Source organism: Panthera tigris, chromosome F2 (assembly GCF_018350195.1).
Source record: "Panthera tigris isolate Pti1 chromosome F2, P.tigris_Pti1_mat1.1, whole genome shotgun sequence".
In the NCBI taxonomy this organism is placed as follows: Eukaryota; Metazoa; Chordata; class Mammalia; order Carnivora; family Felidae; genus Panthera; species Panthera tigris.
Genome location: NC_056676.1, coordinates 28,089,948 through 28,113,152, shown reverse-complemented (window position 1 = coordinate 28,113,152; position 23,205 = coordinate 28,089,948). Strand labels below are relative to the sequence as shown.

The window sequence follows — 23,205 nt, the reverse complement described above, 5'->3', positions numbered from 1 at the left end:
TACATACTTTTCTTTTTTTATTTTAGACTTTTTAAAGAAAAGTTTTAGGTTCATGGCAAAATTGAGGGAAAGATACAAAGATTTTCCACATACTCCCTGTCCCCACCAATGCATAGCCTCCCCCATTATCAACATCCCCCACAAGAGAGGTAGTTTTGTTACAGTTGATAAACTTACACTAATGCATCATTGTCACTCCAAGTCTGTGGTTTATGTTAGGGTTCACTCTTGGTGTTTTACATTCCATGGGTTTGGACAAATGTATAATGGCATGTATCTATCACTATGGTATCACAGAGTATTTTCATTGTCCTAAAAATCCTCTCTTTTCTGCCTCTTCATCCCTCCCTCCAGCCCCTGACAACCACTGATCTTTTACTGTCCATAGTTTTGCCTTTTCCAAAATGTCAAATAGTTGGAATCATACAGTATTTAGTCTTTTCAGATTGGCTTCTTTCGCTTGCTAATATGCATTGAAGCTTATTCCATGTCTTCGAATGCCTTGATGGCTCATTTGTTTTTGTTCATGTGGGCTGAATAATATTCCGTTGTCTAGACGTACCACAACTTACCCAAAGAAGGCAGGAAAATCTATTTTTCAATAAGTCAGACATCAAGAAAATTTTTGAAAAGATCTTTTCATCTTGCACTATCAGTGATATTTTGTTTCTGAAATATTGATGAGTCTGAGAAAAGACTAAAACTTTTGTGGTCCAGTAAACATTTTGGCCAAGGAGAATTTTAACAGCATTTTTATGGTTCTCGGAATCATTTCTGAGCCTTACCAGAAGTCTTCAAAATTGTGGTAACTTACAGAAAACAAAATTTTTACAAAGATCTCTTGTAGCTGTATATATTAACATTTTCTTTTTCAAATCGCACAACGACCTCTAAAGAGACTAAGCTTTGTTTCTTTCTGTTTTCAAAATTCTGAGAAGATGATGCAATTAAGTGAAATTCAAATGCACAGCGATTTTATTTCATCTAAATTGTTACCTGGCTTCTAAACCTCTCTAGCCTAGCGTCTATTATTTCCAAAGCCTGTTCTACTTTTAAGTAAATGTGATGGTGGTAATTCATCAGGATGGTTTTATTTTAGGTACCTGTTCTCACTGTTAAGCCATTTTCTTAATAGCTAATTAGATGTCATGGAAAGTATTAATAAAAGAAAGATTTCATTTCTGTAAGGGTGTTGACATATCAGTTGCTCCCTCTGTTGAGTCATCAAGGTATGGATGTAAATATGTAAGAGGCTTAAAGAGTACAATGAGTCTTGCCTTGTTATAATGTGACCATATGTGGCCAATTATATTTCCTCTGTTTTTAATAATGTGGCTGTTTATTTACTAGTCCACATTTTTCTCTGACCATTAATTTTTATAGGCTTTCATCTTTTGAATCACCCTCACGTGGTATGTTAACAGCAGCGCTTGCTTGCCACCACATATTTTAAGCTTCTAAACAGAACACGAAATTGTGTTGTTCCCATGGAAACCTCAAACATTGCAGAACCACAGCTTTGAATCTGCAACTCCTATTGTATGTAGGTAGGTTCATGCCCTGTAACAGTGTACTCTAATCTCCAATGCCCCTAACATGAATCCAGTTAACCTGGATGCCATTAGAGTTAATTGTTTATCTTATTTTTATTTTTGATTTATTCCTTGGATTGGTTCTGTTATGGTAGAAAAGAGCTAGACTAGTCCATCACAATTAACCAAAATACAGAGCCTTTATGAACATTAGCATCTGTTATGGAGAGGGGAGTAGCAGCTACTGGGGCTATTTCTATAATATTTACACATTCATTCATTCATTCTTTCATTCAGTTATTATTTATTAACTGTATTGAAAGGTGCACTATTTTGGGGCTGGGAGTTACAGCCATGAGCAAGACAAAATCTCTGACTTCATGATGCTTACATTCTAGTGAGATACGGAGTATGAAGTTTAAGAAGAAAAAATATATATGCATATACATGTACACATATATGTATGTATGTGGTAGGGGTTGCTATTTTAATTAAGGTCAGCAGAGGATGCTTCTCTGTAGTAGAGGCATTAGAGCAGAGATTTAATTGAAGTAAGTGAGTGTGTCAGGCAAATACCTGAGTGAAATTCATTCTAGGAAGAGGAAATGCAATGCAAATGCTCTGAAGTGGGAACAAGCTTGATACGCATACCCTTGACGTATAGCAAGAGTGCCAGACTCCTAGCACCTAATAAGCAAGCAGGGGAGTTAAGTGATGTGAAAGTAGAGATAAGAAAACAGATGGGGATTGGGGAAGACAACATGCAATGTCGCATAACCCACACTAAGGACATTGAATTTTGAGTATGAAGGGCTTTGAGCATAAAGTAATGGGATCCAATTTACAGTTTAAAGAAGATTGATCTATTTGTGGTGAGGATAATTAATTGTATCAAGGCTAGAGCAGAGGCCGAGATACCAGTTCAGATGCTATTGCAGTCATTTAGGTGAGAGAAGACAGCATAGAGGTGTGTTGAATTTAGTATCTAATCTGAAAGACAGAACTTACTGATGTTTTGGACACAGATTGTGTACAAATGGAGTCAAAGGCGACTAGTATTGTCCTGACTAAATAGATCAATGATAGTCCCATTTACTGAAACGTATAAAACTGAGGAAAGTGGTTTTGCAGGGAGTCAGGGAAAGGGAAGAATTTTGATTGAAACATGTTAAGTCAGAGTTGTCCACTAAGACATCCAGATGCAGATTTTTGGTGGTTCAATATCCAAGTCTAGAAATCAGAGGGATTTGTGCAGGGGATATAAGCTGTGATTCTGGGAGACACACATTTAAGACAATCATGTGCGTGAATAGCCAAAGCTAGAAATGATGATGTTGATGATTTCTAAAGATACCACCCTCCTTGCACCTATGTTGACTTCAGATGTTTTAGTTATTGATTGCCACAATAATGCTGCATTAAAGATGACCACAAAACCTCAGCGACACAGGACACTGAATTTATTGCTCACATATCTTTGGTCTGTTGGTGGTCGACCAGGCAGCTTTGCTGATCTTGACAGGGTTCATCGACATATCTGGGGATTGGCTGGCTGGCAGCTGCAGTAACTGTGGTGACTCAGCCTGCTCTGGGTGTCTTCCATCCTCCAGCACACTAGCTGGAGCTGTTCTCGTGGTGAGAGCAGAAGCACAGGAGAAAGCAAGCCCCAAGAGCAAGCCTGTTATAAGTCTCAGCTTGTGTCAGACTTTTGATTGAGTGTCAAGGAGCAAGGTATGCTACGCTGCCCACAGTGAGAAGGCACTACAAAAACAAAACAAAACACAACAAAACAAAACAAACACTGTGGAAAAGGGTATGGATATAAGGGGAGATGCAGAATTTGGGCCATTTTTGCAATCTATCACACAGGCTGACTAAGCATTCTAAAGAGCCCATGTGGAAGGCAGCCGTACATGAGGTGAAAACCATTGCATGAAATGTCTGCTTCCATTTCAACAACACCATCTTCGCTTAGACTCAGTCTCCTTTTGAAAATACAAAAACACAATTTTGAAAATTTTGAGGTCCAGTGTGCAAATTCCAGCCCCATGTCTTGTATTTCTGGGATTACTTCAACAACAACAACAAAAAAAACTATCGTGATGTCTATTTTGTTAAGATAGACAAAATAATAAAAGACTAAAAATAATATCCAAAGTTTCTAATGCATAATAAGCACTTGACAAATTATAAATGCTATGCTTGTTATTAGTAGAAAATTCACTATTTGTATTATGAAATATAACCATCAGTCAGTGTGATCTGTGGCCACAAGCATAAAATTATGCAACCACAATTGCATAAGATTGAATTCATAAGTCTGAATCTCCAAAATTATTACTATTTAAAATAAAAACACCTTTTACCTCCACATGTAAAGTTACTCTATGGTAGTCATGGTGGCTTGAGTATCCAGACTTTTCTTTTCTCTTTTTTTAAAAAAAGTTGAGCTTTTATATGTATATCTTCAAGTTTTTGTCACTGTTTCAATATAAAAAGGGATTGATTATACTCTTAAAGGTTGTCTGTCATTTTGCTTTAGCATAAATAAAATTGGCTCAAAATTCAGACTGCATTGTGGGAAAGCATGGAGTGATATTTCTGTTCTAATCTCCAGTACCCACACCAAGATAAGACAGAACTGCTTAGATTGGAGAAATACCTGACTATACTGGCATTGAGGGTTTTTTTAAGTTTATTTATTTATTTTGAGAGAGACAGTACGAGTCGGGGAGGGGCAGAGAGAGAGGGAGAGAGAGAATTCGAAGCAGGTTCCATGCTGTCAGCATAGAGACTGATGTAGGGCTCGAACCCCCTAACTGAGATCATGACCTGCGCCCAAACCAAAAGGCAGAGGCTTAACGGACTGAGCCATCAACTGAGCCCCTGGCATCAAGTTTTAAGATGAAGATGATGTGTTTCATTACTTTTCTGATCAACATGCTAATACAGCATGGTCTAAAAATTGCTAACCCCCAACAGAATGGTTGACAAATGCCTGAATCAAAGGGCAATGTGGTTAAGCTGAATTTTGAAAAGAAGTACGATTAAGGAAGTACAGATCCCACATCTAGGTTACCTACTCTCGCCAGATAGGACTGTCCAGCTTGTCAGTTACTTTGGTCGTACAAACTTGTTACCACGAGTTCAAGAGTTTACAGAACCTTTTCCCTTCTTTTCTTTCAGACTGTGAGCTCTAGGAAAGCAGTAGATTTGTCTGTTTTGCTCACCCTTTGATCCTAAGTGCCTGTGTTTTTTATGGACCCAGGATCATTGGAAAGTCCTGAATCTATATTTGTTAACATATTTGTTCAATAAATGTTTACATGAAGGATTTTTCCCACATGCTGTGTCTAGTTTCTCTAGGGTTCATCTGGATTAAAATATTTGAGAAGTAAACAATACAATTCAAGAATGGAAGAATTTTTCTGAATATTGCTTAATATTTTTGGAAATAATTTTACACACTCTACCCTACGTGTCCATAATATGCTTACTGTGCTACTTTAGTATTAAGTACTTCAAGGCTTCCCATCATTATTAAGATAAAGACCTGACCCATAAAACGACCATAAATCTCAGCATGATCTGGCTCCCAGCAACCCCTGCCTCTTCATCTTACATCTTCCTTTCCATCTCTCTCTGCATTCCAGCCACAATGGCTGCCTTTTATTTCCTTGGATTGACAATGGTCCCTAAGAACTCACAGCCTTTCCCCTAGGGGAATGGAATGCTACTGGGTCATGCCTTGTCATTTTTCAGATCCTAAACGGACCTTCCCAGATGAAATCAATTCTCTAGTTAGCTGCATTCATAGTGTTCAGCATTTTAATTCCTAGCCGTTATCACAATTTAAATCATTATATATTTATTTTTATATGATTGTTTATATCCATCTTCTACCATACTGTAAGCTCCATGAGAATATGGACTTACTTATTTAGTTCACTTCCGCACTTCTAAGAATCAACACAGTGCCTGGTACAAGCTCGAAAAAAAAAGCTCTGTCCTGTATAACAGCTTGCCATCAACATAATTTCTTTAACTTGAAAAATAATCAGGCAATTATAGAGCATTCTAAAGGGCTTGGTAGAAAGAAATACATTAGAAGAGACTCATGTGATTTTTAAGAATGCCTTCTTCCTACTTTCAGTACATTTCTTATTGGAATGTCAAACTCTTTTTCTCTTTTTTATCTTTCCAAAATCATCATTTTATCATTTAAAAAACAAACAAACAAGAAAAATTTGGCTTGAGAATTATTAAGACAGAGATACTATATTTCTCTTCTTTTATCTACTTTCCAAATGAAAACCCCATGATATCCAGACTTGATTTATATATCTGGAACTATTTAGAACAGGAGGCTTGTTACAAAATCTGACCATTGACATCTCCTTTTTAAAATTTTCTTTTAATGTTTATTTATTTACGAGAGAGAGACACACATAGAGCAAGAGCAGGGGAGGGCAGAGAGAAAGGGAGACACAGAATTTGAAGCAGGCTCCAGACTCTGAGCTGTCAACACAGAGCCCAATGTGAGGCTCGAAACCATGAACCGTGAGATCATGACATGAGCTGAAGTCAGATGCTTAACCAACTGAGTCACCCAGGCACCCCCCCCTTTTTTGTTAATGAGAAAAATTCTTGCATCCCAGAATCAGCTGAAGTGCTTTTCATTATATCCTTAAAGATATCAGAAGATTTTTTTAAATATAAACACAATTATAGAAGACCTGGATTTTAACATGTCTTGGGTTCACTGATACTGCATCTGATCACTTTCCCCAAATTAAATCTTGTTAATGATTTATCTATAGGTCTGTTCTCTTAATGAACATTAAATTGATAGTCTCGTGTATTTTTTCGAATCTTACTGAAAAATAGTTCTATCAACTGATAATGAGATTAGCAATATCATTAGCTCATCGGGCATCAAATATTTCCAGGCTACATCCTTTATTCATTCCATTTTATATAGCCCTAATTCTTGCTATGATTTTTTTCCCCCTTCAGTGACCCTGACTCGAATGGTTGCTAATACTGTCTTCACAATGATAAACATGTAATTTTCCTGTGCAGCTGTCAGGTCTCTTCTCCAGCACTTTTCAAGCAACTAGAGAGGCTCCTATATATTAGTGCAAAAGTGACAGCACACTTCTACTCAAAGTATGAGAGGAATGTGTTAATTGCCCAAACACAAGCCCACACATCAATGGATAGAAGGCTTCTGGACTAAAATAACACTTAGTAATCTTTCCTTGAGGTATATCTTCTTCCAGCTTCCTTTAAAACTGTCCATGAATCACAGAAGAAAATAAAACAAAATACCAAAAATTAATTCCGAGACAACCTGTTGCCAGGTTTGGAGGAATTTCCCTAATTATAATATAAAGCTGGTGGGTTGATTTGGTATATACTACCAGTGGTTACTTTGATTCATGTCATTAGAACCCTCTGTGGCCAGGGGCGCCTGGGTGGCTCTGTGGCCAGGGGCGCCTGGGTGGCTCAGTCGTTTAAGCGGCCGACTTCGGCTCAGGTCATGATCTCGCGGTCCGTGAGTTCAAGCCCCGCGTTGGGCTCTGTGCTGACAGCTCAGAGCCTGGAGCCTGCTTCCGATTCTGTGTCTCCCTCTCTCTGACCCTCCCCCGTTCATACTCTGTCCTCTCTCTGTCTCAAAAATAAATAAACGTTAAAAAAAATTAAAAAAAAAAAAAAGAACCCTCTGTGGCCATAGAAAATGGAAAAAAGCTTTCCCCCTAACTTTAATTCTCAATCCTTCAACAGCAAAAACAACAAAAACGCCTTGAGCTTCTACATGTGCCAGACATATAAGTAGTGAGGATACAGTAATAAAGGTCATCATCATCATTGCATCTTCACTGAGATTACTGGCTGTCAGGGGAGCCTGTAGTGTTAAAGGAATATAAGATAATGCCACAAATTAAAAAGTGCTACAGGGATTATCATGGTAATATCTAATTTACTGCACATCGATTATGAGATAAAGTAACACCTAATTTGATATATAAAGAATGAGTAGCTGCGTGGGACAAGATGAGAGGTAAATTATTTAAACAGAATTTGTGCTGAATGCCTGAGTGGCTCAGTCAGTTGCACGTTGAACTCTTGGTTTCATCTCAGGTCATGATCCCAGGGTTGTGGGATGGATTCCCATGTCAGGCTCCATGCTAAGCATGGAATCTGCTTTAGATTCTTTCTCTCTGTCCCCCTGCCGCTCTCTCCTGCTCATGTGCTCTCTCTCTCTATCTCTCTCTCTCTCATTTTTTTTTAAAAATAAACAGAATGTGTGGGGCACCTGGGTGCTTCAGTCAGTTAAATATCTGACTTCAGCTCAGGTCATGATCTTTCATGGCTCCTGAGCATTAAGCTCTGTGCTGACATCTCAGAGCCTGGAGCCTACTTTAGATTCTGTCTCTGTTTTTCTCTGCCCCTCCCCTGCTTGCTCTCTCTTTCTCTTTCTCTCTCTCTCAGAAATAAACATTAAAAAAATCCAGGATGTGTATTGATTTCATATTGAGATTTATCTTCAAATAGACTATACTAGAAGTCCAATAAATAGTTCCCTACATGTCACTAGAATCACACTTCTGCATATCATCTGAGATTAGATGTATCAATGGAACCAATAGGTTTGAAGGTCTGGAAAGAAAACCAAACATGGTGCTTTCAGATGCCTTTAAAGTTTCAGTAAGACTGGATTATGAAGGGTTAGGTAGAAAATTGTAGAATATGAAATTGAAGACATCAAGTATTTTATTTTACAGGATCTTTAAATCTTGTTAAAGAATTTGGGTTTTATTGCATGGCAATGGAGAGACAATAGGGTGTTGAAAGCAGGCAAGTGGCAGTGTTAGGTTTGCCTTTTAGAATTATCAACATGGCTTTGGTGAAAAGAATATGCTTGAGAAGGACAAAAGAAGAGTGAGACTAAGCAGGCAGAGGCAATTATAAACAATGATCTGAGGATGACATAATAGTGTCCTGGATGGTGAGAATGGAGAGATGTAAACAAGTGGATGCTTTATTTACTTAGGAGATGGATGAATGTGGGGATGAGAAAGAAGAAATGAAATATGGCTTATGTATCTGGATGTTTGACACGTCTCACTGACACACTGAAAAGATGAGAAAGAATGGGTAAAGATGAGCTTAGTTTTTGATATCTTAAGCTTCCGGTCCTACAAGAGGATATGAACAACAGGTGGTTGAATAAACCATGCACATAAATATGTGAGTCATTGATATAGGAAATCAGTGAGGTCTTGGAAATTGCTGAGACTACCCTGTAAAAACAGATAGAGTGAAATAAGAGAGAGTAGAATAAAATTTGAGGTACACTGATATTTATGGGATTTGCTGAGAAACAGAAGCTTGCAAAGGTGAGTGAGGAAGAGGGGCTGGTCTAGAAAAGAGAAAAGAGCAGCATAGGCCACAGGTAAGAGAAAATTTGAGGAGGGATTGTGCATCAGTAAAGTTTAATCCATGATTTAAGGGATCTATTATCTGTCATTGATGAAGTGGTGGTCGTTTTTTGAAGGGGCCAAAATGTTTCTACCTAAATTGATCTGTATCCATAAAAATAGAGGAAGTAGCTCAAAAATTGGGGATCAGGGTACTGTAGGTGGGAAATTATGTTAGGAATTTAGAGTTCTAAAGTAAAATGCTTGAGGCTTGGGGTGTGATAGAAATATTGAGATGAACATTAGCAAATAACCACACTACCCATTCAGTGACTTAAGGGAAAAAAACATTTATAGGTGCTCTTATTTAAATAGGAATCTATTAAAATGTTCTCATTTGGACATTTATTCCAGTAGGTTTTTTTTAAATTTAGCAGAGACATCCTTATTAAACATTTTGGGTCAAGATTGTCATTCCACTTTAATTGTGCAGGAATATGAAGTCTCATACTCATTTAGTGAAGACATTCCTTACCCCCTCAATGGTTTAGTAATGCAGATACATGAGCAAAGAGAACACTGTAATTTGCTGTGACATCCCCTCTGTAGCACAGAAACACAAATCAGGAGTGCCTAATGCAAACGAGAGACAAATTCTGATTAAGGAAGGCTTCCTGAAAAAGGTAGCACCTGACATCAGCCTTAAAGATGAGTAAAACTCATCCAGAGAGAGAGAGAGGTAAAAAGTGTATCTTTGAATTCTAGAAAAAAAATGTTGTCCCTGATTTCTAGTGCCTTTCCATTCTGTATTAGGTGAAGGTAACATAATCCTTACAAGTCAGGCTCCTTAATTTATGCAACAGAAGGCCAATTTTGGCTCTTGGAAACACATCAATCCTTCTTTAATTGACAAATGAGACTATCTCCTCTCCAAGCCAGGAATTGATTGCAATGAAGCAGTTGCTAAAGTGTCTGAACGTTAATTTTTTGAGTCCAATGACTACATCATATATCCATCCCTCTAAACCAGATCTTCAGAAAGTGAGATATCTAGACCACGTTATCATAGCTTCCCTCAGAGAAGTTACCTCTTTGATAGTGTGTTAGCACTAAAAAATTTATTTTAACAAATGTATTATCTCTTGCAAGCCAGTTTCAGACACTATTTCACCACTTGATACTTCTTAAACAGGAACTCAACACCATTAGTTTTATTATTATTTCACTACCAGAAAAATGTAATATCTAAGTTAATTTTTACAATTTCTTCTGCTTTTAAGTACTTAATATCTATTCAATCTTCAATTCGTGACAATTTCACTTTTCCCTCGCACTTGTCCCCACTCTCACTACTCTAGATTGGATCTTAATCTTTTTCTCCTAGTCTGTATACTGAAATAGTCTCTTTACTGGGCCTCTGCCAGGAGTCTAACTCATTCAAGTTCATCTTGCTTTCTACTACCGCAGTGATATGTTTAAAATCAAATTCAGACAATGCCATGATCTTCCTTAAAAGCTTTCAGTGGCTCCGTGCTATAGGATATAGTTCTAATTCATTACATGATAGACTAATCACAGTCTGCAATCTTCCATTTTCAGTTTCCCCAGACTCATCTGTAGCTCTCAGCTGCCCCCAAACTGATATTTATGGGGCAATATCCCTGATGAACTTACCTTCAACTGAGTCCTTCACTAGGGTATGCAGCAATGTTTACTGTGGAATTTAAACAAATGCACACACATGGACACATATGTGTGTGCACACACCGTCCACAGAAGCAAAATCTATGGGATTAGGCTCAGGCACAAGAATTTCTTAAAATTTTCACCATTTCACAGAACTCGTTTTCTTAACCATTGTGCTAGTTACAGTGTGCTGATTCAAGGTCCTGGCCCACACCTGGCTCATTCATCATACTTCTAAGTTATGGCATTTTTTTCCCTCTTATCCTGGAATGCTATTCCTTAAACCACTCTCTTTCTTCTTTTGACAACTCTTCATCTTTTGAGAGTAAGAATAAGCATTATTCCCTGGAATAAGCATCTCTTCTTTATCCCTATTCCCCTGCTGTTAGGTGTCCCTTTCTATATGCTCTCAAAGCATTCCAGTTAGTCCTATATTATCATTTCTGCCACTGGATTACTGTGATTAAAGTGATCAGTCTTACCTATTAGATTGTAAATTCTGCCAGTGCAGGGATTGTGGGTTTGTTTTGTTTTACTATCTTTTAAAATGATCTAAATTTAAAGGTGATTCTCTTCAAAGTGAATAATTCAAAGGGAAAATTTTTTCCAATGGATTAATTGGAATTTACAAGAATGTGAATATTTCTTGTCACTAATTAAGTTTTCACTTTTGCAGATGTATATATCACTATTATGTGCTATTATTATACATACATACATATATACTTGTTATACAGTTATATGGTCATATTTGTGTGTGTATATATATATATATATATATATATATATATATATTTGGATCTGTATATGTTTGTATGACTATATATGTGTGTGTGTGTGTGTGTGTGTGTATACTGTCACCTGTATACATACACCACATACACAGACACACACACACACTCAGTTGCTAAGATGCTGAGTGCTTTTTATGTACCAGGCATTGTGATAAATACATTGCACTATTATTTCACATTAATGTTTTAACAATTTTATTAGAGTGATATGCTATTAACCATGATTTCACACATGGGATTACTTGACCTTTGACAGGTAGAGAGATTTGCTTATGACAAAAACTTGACCCATTTTATATGACTACAAAATCATTACAGAATACAAACTAAATAGTTTCCCGTATGCATGTTTATTATATGTATACATATAATAAATACTGAAGAGACTAACACTAGCTAATTGCATTCAAAGTTATTTTTAAAAAGTTGAAAGTTCAAATAAAGTTCATAATTTTTTAGAATGCCAAATTAACAAAAAATAAGCAAACGTTTTTATTTCACATTCCATTGTTAAAATAACACAGAAATATATTACCTTTTGAAAAATTGTGAGCAAAAATCATTACTTTCTTCATCTCTATTCAAGGTTTTGTTTTGTATATGAATGAAACTTACCTGAAGATGTCTAAATATTAGAAATAATACCATAACACTTGAGAGCACCCAAATACATAAAACAATTAATAGCAAACATGAGGACTCAAATAGACAAAATCACGAATGAGACAGGAGAGATCAAAACAAAAAAACACAGAAATACAAACAATTATAAGAGAATATTATGAAAAATTATATGCCAACTAATTAGGCAATCTAGAAGAAATAGATAAATTCCTAGAAACCTTAAATGACAAAAACTGAAACAGGAAGAAGTAGAAATTTTCTTTTCAATTTTTTTCCATTTTCCCAAATTTATTTGAGTGAGAGAGAGAGAAACAGAAACAGAGAGAAAGAGAGAGAGAGAGAGCACAGGCAGGGGAGAGGGGCAGAGTGAGAGAGAAAGAGAGAGAGAGAGAGAGAGAGAGAATCCCAAGCAGACTCCATACTCAGTGTGGATCCCAGCAGGGGCTCAATCCCATGACCCTGGCATCATGACCTGAGCCAAAATCAAGAATCTGATGCTCAGCCAACTGAGCCACCCAGGCACCCCAGAAGTAGGAAATTTGAACAGATCCAATAACCAGATAAGAAATTGAATCAATAATAAAAAATCTCCCAACAAACAAAAGTCCAAGGCCAGATGGCTTCCTAGGGGATTTCCACCAAACATTCAAAGAAAAGTTAATACATATTTGTCTCAAGCTGCTCCAAAAAATAGAAATGGAAGGAAAACTTCCAAACTCATTCTATGAAGCCAGCATTACCTTGATTCCAAAACCAAAGACCTCACTAAAAAAAGAGAACTACAGGCCAATATTCCTGATGAACATGGATGCAAAAATTATCAACAAAATACCAGTAAATCGAATCCAGCAGTTTATTAAAAGAATCATTCACTATGATCAAGTGGGATTTTTTCCTGGACTGTGATGGTGGTTCAATATTTGCAAATCAATCAATGTGACACACCACATTAATAAAAGAAAGGATGAGAACTATATGATCCTCTCAACAGATGCAGAAAAAGCATTTGACAAAGTACAGCATCCATTCTTGATTAAAAAAACCTCAACAACAACAACAACAACAACAAAACCCAACAAACCCTCAGCAAAATAGGGATAGAGGGAACATCCCTCAAAATCATAAAGGCCATGTATGAGAGACCCTCATCCTCAATGAGGAAAACCTGAGAGCTTTTCCTCTAAGGTCAGGAACAAGACAAGGATATCTACTCTCACCACTGTTATTATTATTTTTTTTTAACATTTATTTATTTTTGAGACAGAGAGGGACAGAGCATGAACAGGGGAGGGTCAGAGAGAGGGAGACACAGAATCTGAAACAGGCTCAGGCTCTGAGCTGTCAGCACAGAGCCCGATGCGGGGCTCGAACTCACAGTCCTCACGGACCGCAAGGTCATGACCTGAGCTGAAGTCGGCCGCTCAACCAACTGAGCCACCCAGGCGCCCCATCTCACCACTGTTATTTAACGTAGTACTGGAAGACTTAGCCTTAAATCAGACAACAAAAAGAAATAAAAGGCATTCAAATCAGCAAGGAAGAAGTCAAGCTTCCATAATTCACAGACAACATGATGCTTTATGTAGAAAACCCAAAAAACACCACCAAAAAATTGTTAGAACTGATACACGAATTCAGTGAAGTCACAGGATATAAAATCAACATACAGAAATCTGTTGCATTTCTGTACACCAGTTATAAAGCAGCAGAAAGGGAAATCAAAGAATTGATCCCATTTACAGTTGCACCAAAAACCATGAGGTACCCAGGAATAAACCTAACCCAAAAGGTAAAAGATCTGTACTCTGAAAACTATAGAAAGCTTATGAAAGAAATTGAAGAGGACATAAAGAAATGGAAAAATATTCCATGCTCATGGATTTAAAGAACACATACTGTTAAAATGTCTATACTACCCAAACCAATCCTCACATTTAATGTAAACCCTATCAAAATGCCACCAGCATTTTTCACAGAGGTAGAACAAACAATCCTAAAATTTGTATGGAACCACGAAAGACCCCGAATAGCCAAAGTGATCTTGAATAAAAAAGACAAAGTTGGAGACATCACGATACTGGACTTCAAGCTATATCACAAAGCTGTAGTCATCAAGACAGTATGGTACTGGCACAAAAACAGACACATAAATTGATGAAATAGAATAGAAAACCCAGAAACGGGCCCACAACTATATGGTCAACTAATCTTTGACAAAGAAGGAAAGAATATCCAATGTAAAAATCTCTTCAACAAATGGCATTGAGAAAACTGGACAGCAACATGCAAAAGAATGAAAGTCAACTACTTTCTTATATCATATACAAAAATAAATTCAAAATGGATGAAAGACCTAAATGTGAGACTTGAAACCATAAAAATCCTAGAGGAGGACATAGGCAGCAACATCTTTGACATCAGCTATAGCAAATTCTTACTAGATATGTCTCCAGAGGCAAGGGAAACAAAAGCAAACATGAACTATTGGGACTTGGAGACAAAAAGCGCCTGCATAGCAAAGCAAACAGTCAACAAAACCAAAAGGCAATCTTCAAAATGGGAGAAGATATTTGCAAATGATATATCAGATGAAGGGTTAGTATCCAAAATCTATAAAGAACTTATCAAGTTCAATACCCAAAAAACAAATAACCCAATGAAGAAATGGGCATAAGACATGAATACACATTTTTCCAAAGAAGACTTCTAGATGGGGGCACCTGGTTAGCTCAGTCAGTTAAGCATCTGACTTTGGCTCAGGTCATGATCTCATGGCTCATGATTTTGAGCCCTGTGTGGGCTGTGTTGACAGCTCAGAGCCTGAAGCCTACTTCAGATTCCGTGTCTATCTCTCTCTCTGTCCCTCCCTCACTCACACTCTGCCTGCCTCTCTCTCTCTCTCTCTCTTTCTCTCTCAAAAATAAACTAAAAAATAAACATTAAAAGAAAAAAAGAAATAGAGAGAGAGAAAGAGAGAGAGAGAGAGAGAGAGAGAGAGAGAGAGAGAGAAAGGAAAGAAAGAAAGAAAGAAAGAAAGAAAGAAAGAAAGAAAGAAAGAAAGAAAGAAAGAAATCCAGATGGCTAACAGACACACGAAAAGATGCTCAACATCCCTTATTATCAGGGAAATACCAATTAAAACTGCAATGAGATACTACCTCACACCTGTCAGAATGGCTAAAATTAACAACATAACAGAGAACAGATGTTGGCGAGGATGCCAAGAAAGGGAAACCCTCTTTCCCTGTTGGTGGGAATGCAAACTGGTACAGACACTTGGGAAAACAGTATGGAGGTTCCTCAAAAAGTTAAAAACAGAACTACCTTAGATTCAGCAATTGAACTATTAGGTATTTACCCAAAGGACACAAAAATACTGATTTGAAGGGATATACATCCTGATCTTTATAGTATTATCAACAATAGCCAAATTATGGGAAGAGCCTAAATGTTCACCAACTGATGAATAAAGAATACATTACACACACACACACACACACACACACACACACACAAACACACATACCATGGAATATTATGCAGCCATGAAAAAGAATGGAATCTTGCCATTTGCAACAACAGAGGTAGAGTGTATTATGCTAAGCAAAATAAATCAGGCAGAGAAAGACAAATACCATATGATTTCACTCATATGTGGAATTTATTTTATTTTATTTATTTATTTTTAATTTTATTTTTTTTCAAATGTGAAATTTATTGTCCAATTGGTTTCCATACGACACCCAGTGCTCATCCCAAAAGGTGCCCTCCTCAATACCCATCACCCACCCTCCCCTCCCTCCCACCCCCCATCAACCCTCAGTTTGTTCTCAGTTTTTAACAGTCTCTTATGTTTTGGCTCTCTCCCACTCTAACCTCTTTTTTTTTTTCCTTCCCCTACCCCATGGGTTTCTGTTAAGTTTCTCAGGATCCACATAAGAGTGAGACCATATGGTATCTGTCTTTCTCTGTATGGCTTATTTCACTTAGCATCACACTCTCCAGTTCCATCCACGTTGCTACGAAAGGCCATATTTCATTCTTTCTCATTGCCATGTAGTATTCCATTGTGTATATAAACCACATTTTCTTTATCCATTCATCAGTTGATGGACATTTAGGTTCTTTCCATAATTTGGCTATTGTTGAGAGTGCTGCTATAAACATTGGGGTACAGGTGCCCTTATGCATCAGTACTCCTGTATCCCTTGGGTAAATTCCTAGCAGTGCTATTGCTGGGTCCTAGGGTAGGTCTATTTTTAATTTTTTGAGGAACCTCCACACTGCTTTCCAGAGCGGCTGCACCAATTTGCATTCCCACCAACAGTGCAAGAGGGTTCCCGTTTCTCCACATCCTCTCCAGCATCTATAGTCTCCTGATTTGTTCATTTTGGCCACTCTGACTGGCGTGAGGTGATAGCTGAGTGTGGTTTTGATTTGTATTTTCCTGATAAGGAGCGACGTTGAACATCTTTTCATGTGCCTGTTGGCCATCCGGATGTCTTCTTTAGAGAAGTGTCTATTCATGTTTTCTGCCCATTTCTTCACTGGGTTATTTGTTTTTCGGGTGTGGACTTTGGTGAGCTCTTTATAGATTTTGGATACTAGCCCTTTGTCCGATATGTCATTTGCAAATATCTTTTCCCATTCCGTTGGTTGCCTTTTAGTTTTGTTGGTTGTTTCCTTTGCTGTGCAGAAGCTTTTTATCTTCATAAGGTCCCAGTAATTCATTTTTGCTTTTAATTCCCTTGCCTTTGGGGATGTGTCGAGTAAGAGATTGCTACGGCTGAGGTCAGAGAGGTCTTTTCCTGCTTTCTCCTCTAGGGTTTTGATGGTTTCCTGTCTCACATTCAGGTCCTGTATCAATTTTGAATTTATTTTTGTGAATGGTGTGAGAAAGTGGTCTAGTTTCAACCTTTTGCATGTTGCTGTCCAGCTCTCCCAGCACCATTTGTTAAAGAGACTGTCTTTTTTCCATTGGATGTTCTTTCCTGCTTTGTCAAAGATGAGTTGGCCATATGTTTGTGGGTCTAGTTCTGGGGTTTCTATTCTATTCCATTGGTCTATGTGTCTGTTTTTGTGCCAATACCATGCTGTCTTGATGATTACAGCTTTGTAGTAGAGGCTAAGGTCTGGGATTGTGATGCCTCCTGCTTTGGTCTTCTTCTTCAAAATTACTTTGGCTATTCGGGGCCTTTTGTGGTTCCATATGAATTTTAGGATTGCTTGTTCTACTTTCGAGAAGAATGCTGGTGCAATTTTGATTGAGATTGCATTGAATGTGTAGATAGGTTTGGGTAGTATTGACATTTTGACAATATTTATTCTTCCAATCCATGATCAGGGAATGTCTTTCCATTTCTTTATATCTTCTTCAATTACCTTCATAAGCTTTCTATAGTTTTCAGCATACAGATCTTTTACATCTTTGGTTAGATTTATTCCTAGGTATTTTATGCTTCTTGGTGCAATTTAAAAAAGTGAAACAGATAAATATAGGGGAAAAAAGAGAGAGAGGAAAACCATAAAACAGACTCTTAACAATAGAGAACAAATTGAGGGTAGCTGGAGGGGTGATGGGTGAGGGATGGGATAAATTGGTGATGGGTATTAAGAAGGGCACTTGTGATGAGTAGTGGGTATTATATGTAAGTGATGAATTACTAAATTCTACTCCTGAAACTAATATTGCACCATATGTTAACTAATTTGGATTTAAATAAAAACTTGAAAGAACAAAATAGAAATACTACCACAACAAGAAGAAATAATACCATAGTAAAAATAAACAAATATGTATCAGAAACTAAATTGCTGCAAAATCAAATTATTTTTATTTTTTTCACTTTTTCAGTTTTTAACTATCGTAAATATTATTATGCTTTTCATTCTAAGTAAATCAATTAAAATAAGAATCCAATTTAACCAATAATTAGTGGCCAAAAATGTTGGCATCACTGGTGAAAATGGTAGAGAAACAGTAATTAAAATAAATATTTTTATTTTATTTAAAGACATCTGATAGATGTTCCATAAATTATTTGTTGGATTCAACCAGATTTAGAAGCATCTTATCACATTGCACTGAATTTCTGTAGTTATATCTCTCCACTCCTCTTGACTAAAGGCTCTTTGGAGTCCTACATCACAGTATTTTTATCTTCATATCCCTGATAAGCAGCCCAATGAATAGAAGGTATTTAGCATGTGCTAATCAATAAAGCAATTCTCAAATCTTTTGGTTTCAGTATCTCATTACAGTACTTGGAATTATTGAATAATTCTTTTGTTATGCAGGTTATAACTATAGGTATGCCATCTCTAATATGCACTGTGTTAGAAATTAAAAGTGAGAAAAAGTTTAAGTGTATTACTTAATAATTTATTTATTTTTTTACAAAAATGTTTATTTAATTTGAGACAGAGAGAGAAAGAGCATGCGTGTGGAAATGGGGGGAGGGCAGAAAGAGAGGGGGAGAGAGATCCCCAACCAGCCTTCATGCTGTTAGTGCAGAGACAGATGCAGACTTGATCTCAGGAACAGTGAGATCATGACCTGAGCTGAAATCAAGAGTTAGATGCTTAACTAACTGAGCCACCCAGCCACCCCTATTAATTAATAATTTTAAATACTAACAATAAACCTATTGCATGTTATCATAAATTGCATATTATTATGTAAAACAAGTACATTTTCCAAAGCAAACCAACTTAATGAGAAAAGGGTCATGATTTTTAGTTTTACAAATCTCTGCAATGTGTGGCTTACCAGGTATGAAATAAATATAATAATCTGGAGTTTTTCATCTACTTCTGAATTCAATCTGTTTTGATATGCTGTTTGAGTTAAAGAATACAAAGAACATGAAGCTCCACAAATATACTAATTAGAAAAGGAGAAGTATTTTCATAGACTTTTGAGAAACCTATGACTATTGTTTTATACTACATCAAACTCAGCAAATGTTAGTTTCTTAATAGCTTATTGCAATGTGAAATTTGAATCCAGATCAGTACCTTTTGTACTGTTACATTAAAATCCATTGTTCTAGGGGCGCCTGGGTGGCTCAGTCGGTTAAGTGGCCGACTTCGGCTCAGGTCATGATTTCACGGTCCGTGAGTTCGAGCCCCGCGTTGGGCTCTGTGCTGACAGCTCAGAGCCTGGAGCCTGTTTCGGATTCTGTGTCTCCCTCTCTGTGACCCTCCCCTGTTCATGCTGTGTCTCTCTCTGTCTCAAAAATAAATAAACGTTAAAAATTTTTAAAAAATATTAAAAATCCATTGTTCTATATTGTATATTGAAAAGATCTTTTATCCTTGTATGATTTTGCATTTATAATTTTGAAAACTTTCATTCACCCAGCCATGAAGATCTTCCAGATGTTGATATATAATATCATACAATATAAAACTATCATGTTTGTTAATTTCACCAATGATCTCAACAAAGGTCTTCAGTTATTTCCAAGATGTCAAACTAATGGTGGTAGATATAAATTTTCCAAAGGCAAGAATGAATTTTATCACCAACAACAAACACTGTCAGTTGTTTTCTTTGAAATAAAAGGCTCACTTTATTTATTGCTGCCAAATACCCAAGTCTATATAATCATGGTTTGTCTGTTACAGTTTTAAAATAGACGTGGTGTTCTATGGTAAAAGCATCTGGTTTAGGTAGCGATTCAACGAACCACACTTTTCAGGTAGACAAATACTTTTCATGTAGACAACCAACAAACTTCAATATACCGCAGAAGTGACATTTTGCATACTCCCCATTTCTTCATAGATAATATAAAGATGGTGTGCAAAGGAGCAATCTAATAAAGTTATCAATTCTCTCATTCATCAAAGATATTCTTAAGCAAAACTCACCATTTTTTAATTCAATTTGATGGTGAAGAATGCAATAACTACTAACACATTTTGGTGCCACTATCTTGATTTGAGCTAAGACAATGGTAATTTTATCCACCATTGCTTTTGTACCATCAATGTAAATGTCACGAGTTAAAAAGGCAAGTAAAATCTTAGCGTTATAATGAAAATAATTGTTTCTTTGTGTGGATTCCTCTGAAAGAATTTCAGGGACCCTCAGGGATTAATGAGCTCATGAAAACAAGTTCTTTTTCATACAATTGCAAGAAGAATACAAATCTAATTTCAAGTTTTGCTACCTTGCGTAGAAGTTGCTGAAAAAGTTGACTTTTCTAATTTCAGGACTAAAGTCTGTGATCATCAATGGATTTTTACATAAGCCGAAGAAAAATGTTGTTAATGCCCTGTTATTCCAGTTAAGCTCAAATCTGTAAGCAATCCGCAAGTTCTGTTTACTCTACTTCAAAAATAGATCTGATACATCCATATACTGTCATTCCAGCTCCTTTTCTAGGTATTTATACCATGCCACAGCATTAATCTCTTGAATTGTTATATTTGCTCCCTAAATATTTTTCTCTATTCCCATATTTGTTCATATAAAATACATTCTCCATAGTATGCAGAATGATCTCTTAAACATTAAATCAGATCTAAAAATGCCCCTTCTGAAAACCCTTTAGTGGCTTTCACTGCCAATGGAATAAAATCCAAGTTGCTAACTGTATCCTACAAACAACCACAACATGTCTTAAATATATGTCCTAGAAATTATATATGCATGTGTATGCACACACGCACACACACACACACACACACACACACACACATCTAGAATACAAAGAAAAGTCATAGGAATCTAACACTTTACTTCACACTTTCACCTTGATATCACAAAATTATCTGTCTCTCATTTGAATGAATAAAAATGAGGAATAAGTAAAAGACAGATATTTCTATTAACTACAGATTATGTGCAGAAGAATTTTAGGCATCTTGGAATGGATGAAAGTATTTATTACAAGTCTATATAATTAAAGGCGCTTTGTTTTGGACTATAGTGACCACAGTACATTGTTCTTTTGCTTTTCAGATGATTATATTCTAAGAAATAATTCAACTGGATTTTTTGAGGACATAATCAAAATAAGTAAATAAACATTAGACAAGCAATGTTTATATTGGCTGCTTGATTGTTATTCAAAGCATCTTTGAAACATCAGTATTTGATAATGACAGTAGTTTACAAAACTGTAAGTAGTTTACAAAATATCTTTATCACCTGCCTCTTTTCATTTGACCAATACCACTATGCTATATGATAGGTGGTAGTTATTTGTCCTTGCTTTTAAAATGTATAAAAGTTGTTATCATTGACTGATTACATGTCAGGAGAATGTTACAAAAAGATACAATGACTACTGCTAAAACGGTGAGGCTAATTAACAAAATTTCAAGAGAAGAGAAAGGTATAAACTCTAAATGTAGAGCATAAGTGTAGATCTTTTTTTATACATAAGAGGCAGTAAATGAAAAGTATTAAATGCCTAGGACCCTGCCACTTCAGAACCTGATTTTTTTTTCTTTCTTCACATGCATTTATCCATGGGAACTTTGTTTCTTTGGATTTGGATAGGTACATGAAAGAGGCAGAGTGATGGAGGCGGGGGACTACCATGAAGCTTTAATTATATTTCTCCCATTCCTTCCTCCATATGATTACTTTCCATCTAGGAAGAAAAACAAATCCTCTTTTTCTAGTGCTCTTGTTTTGACAAAGAAATAAAGAAAAGTAAGATATTATAAGCATCTCAGCTTCTGACCTCAAAAATCAGACTAGACATTTCTAAGACACTAGTTTGGGAAATATCAATTCAATTAATTTCCTTTAGTGGAAGTTACATGGTTGAAATTTCAGCCAATACTTGAAATGTCATGCTGTAAAGACTATTTTAAAAACAATTACAACAAATTATGGATTATAATTTACTTTTGAGATTTGGGTAATTTCCATTTCAAGAATTCACTATCTCCCACATGAAAAACTTTTTTTTGACTCATTGATTTATTTATTTTTTAATTTACATTCAAGTTAGTTAGCATATTGTGCGACGATGATTTCAGGAGTAGATTCCTTAAGGCCCTTTACCCATTTAGCCCATCTCCCCTCCCACAACCCCTCCAGCAACCCTCTGTTTGTTCTCTATATTTAAGAGTCTCTTATGTTTTGTTCCTCTCCCTGTTTTTATATTATATTTGCTTCCCTTCCCTCATGCTCATCTGTTTTGTATCTTAAATTTCTCATATGAATGACATCATGTGATATTTGTCTTTCTCAGACTGACTAATTTCGCTTAGCATAATACCCTCTAGTTCCATCCACGTAGTTGCAAATGGCAAGATTTCATTCCTTTTGATTGCCAAGTAATACTCCATCTTCCTTATCCATTCATGCATCGATGGATATTTGGACTCTTTCTAAACTTTTGCTATTGTTGATAATGCTGCTATAAACATTGGGGTGCATGTGTCCCTTTGGAACAGCACATCTGTATCCCTTGGATAAACACCTAGTAGTGCAATTGCTGGGTCACAGTCATAGGTGAGTTCTATTTTTAATTTTTTGAGGAACCTCCACACTGTCTTCCAGAGTGGCTGCACCAGTTTACATTCCCACCAGCAGCGCAAAAGAGATCCTCTTTCTCTGCATCCTCACCAACATCTGTTGTTGCCTGAGTTGTTCATTTTAGCCATTCTGACAGGTGTGAGGTGGTACCTCATTGTGGTTTTGATTTGCATTTCCTGATGATGAGTGATGCTGAGCATTTTTTCATGTGTCCGTTAACTACCTGAATGTCTTCTTTGGAGAAGTGTCTATTCGTGGAAGAACTTCTTTTTTATCAAAAATAAATTGTCTTCCTGGATAACCTTGGAAATTTTTCCAGTGACCCTATTCATATTTTGTATTATATAAAATAAATAAAATAAAATAAAACTTCTCCCTTACAATACCAAATAAAGCATATTGCTAAATTTGTTTAAAATATACCAAACAGGAACCTGGGTGGCTCAATTGGCTAAGCATCTGACTTTGGCTCAGGTCATAATCTCACAGTTTGTGAGCTTGACCCCGCTTCAGGTGAGCTCGAGATCCACTTCGGGTGAGCCTTGCTTCTCTCTCTATTCTCTCTAACTATTCTTTGTTAGGTTCACAAAGTACCATTTACTAAAAATGAAGAATACATTCACATGAATTATATTTATTAA

At 36.5% G+C, this 23,205-nt stretch overlaps 1 long non-coding RNA gene across 1 annotated transcript; it reads left to right on the top strand.

Annotated features, from left to right (window-relative positions):
• Positions 1 to 1,445: 1,445 nt before the first annotated feature.
• On the top strand, positions 1,446 to 21,126 carry LOC122235154. The gene is made up of 3 exons (XR_006213280.1): positions 1,446 to 1,547; positions 20,281 to 20,368; positions 21,032 to 21,126. It is a non-coding gene; the product is annotated as an uncharacterized LOC122235154 (long non-coding RNA).
• Positions 21,127 to 23,205: the final 2,079 nt, after the last annotated feature.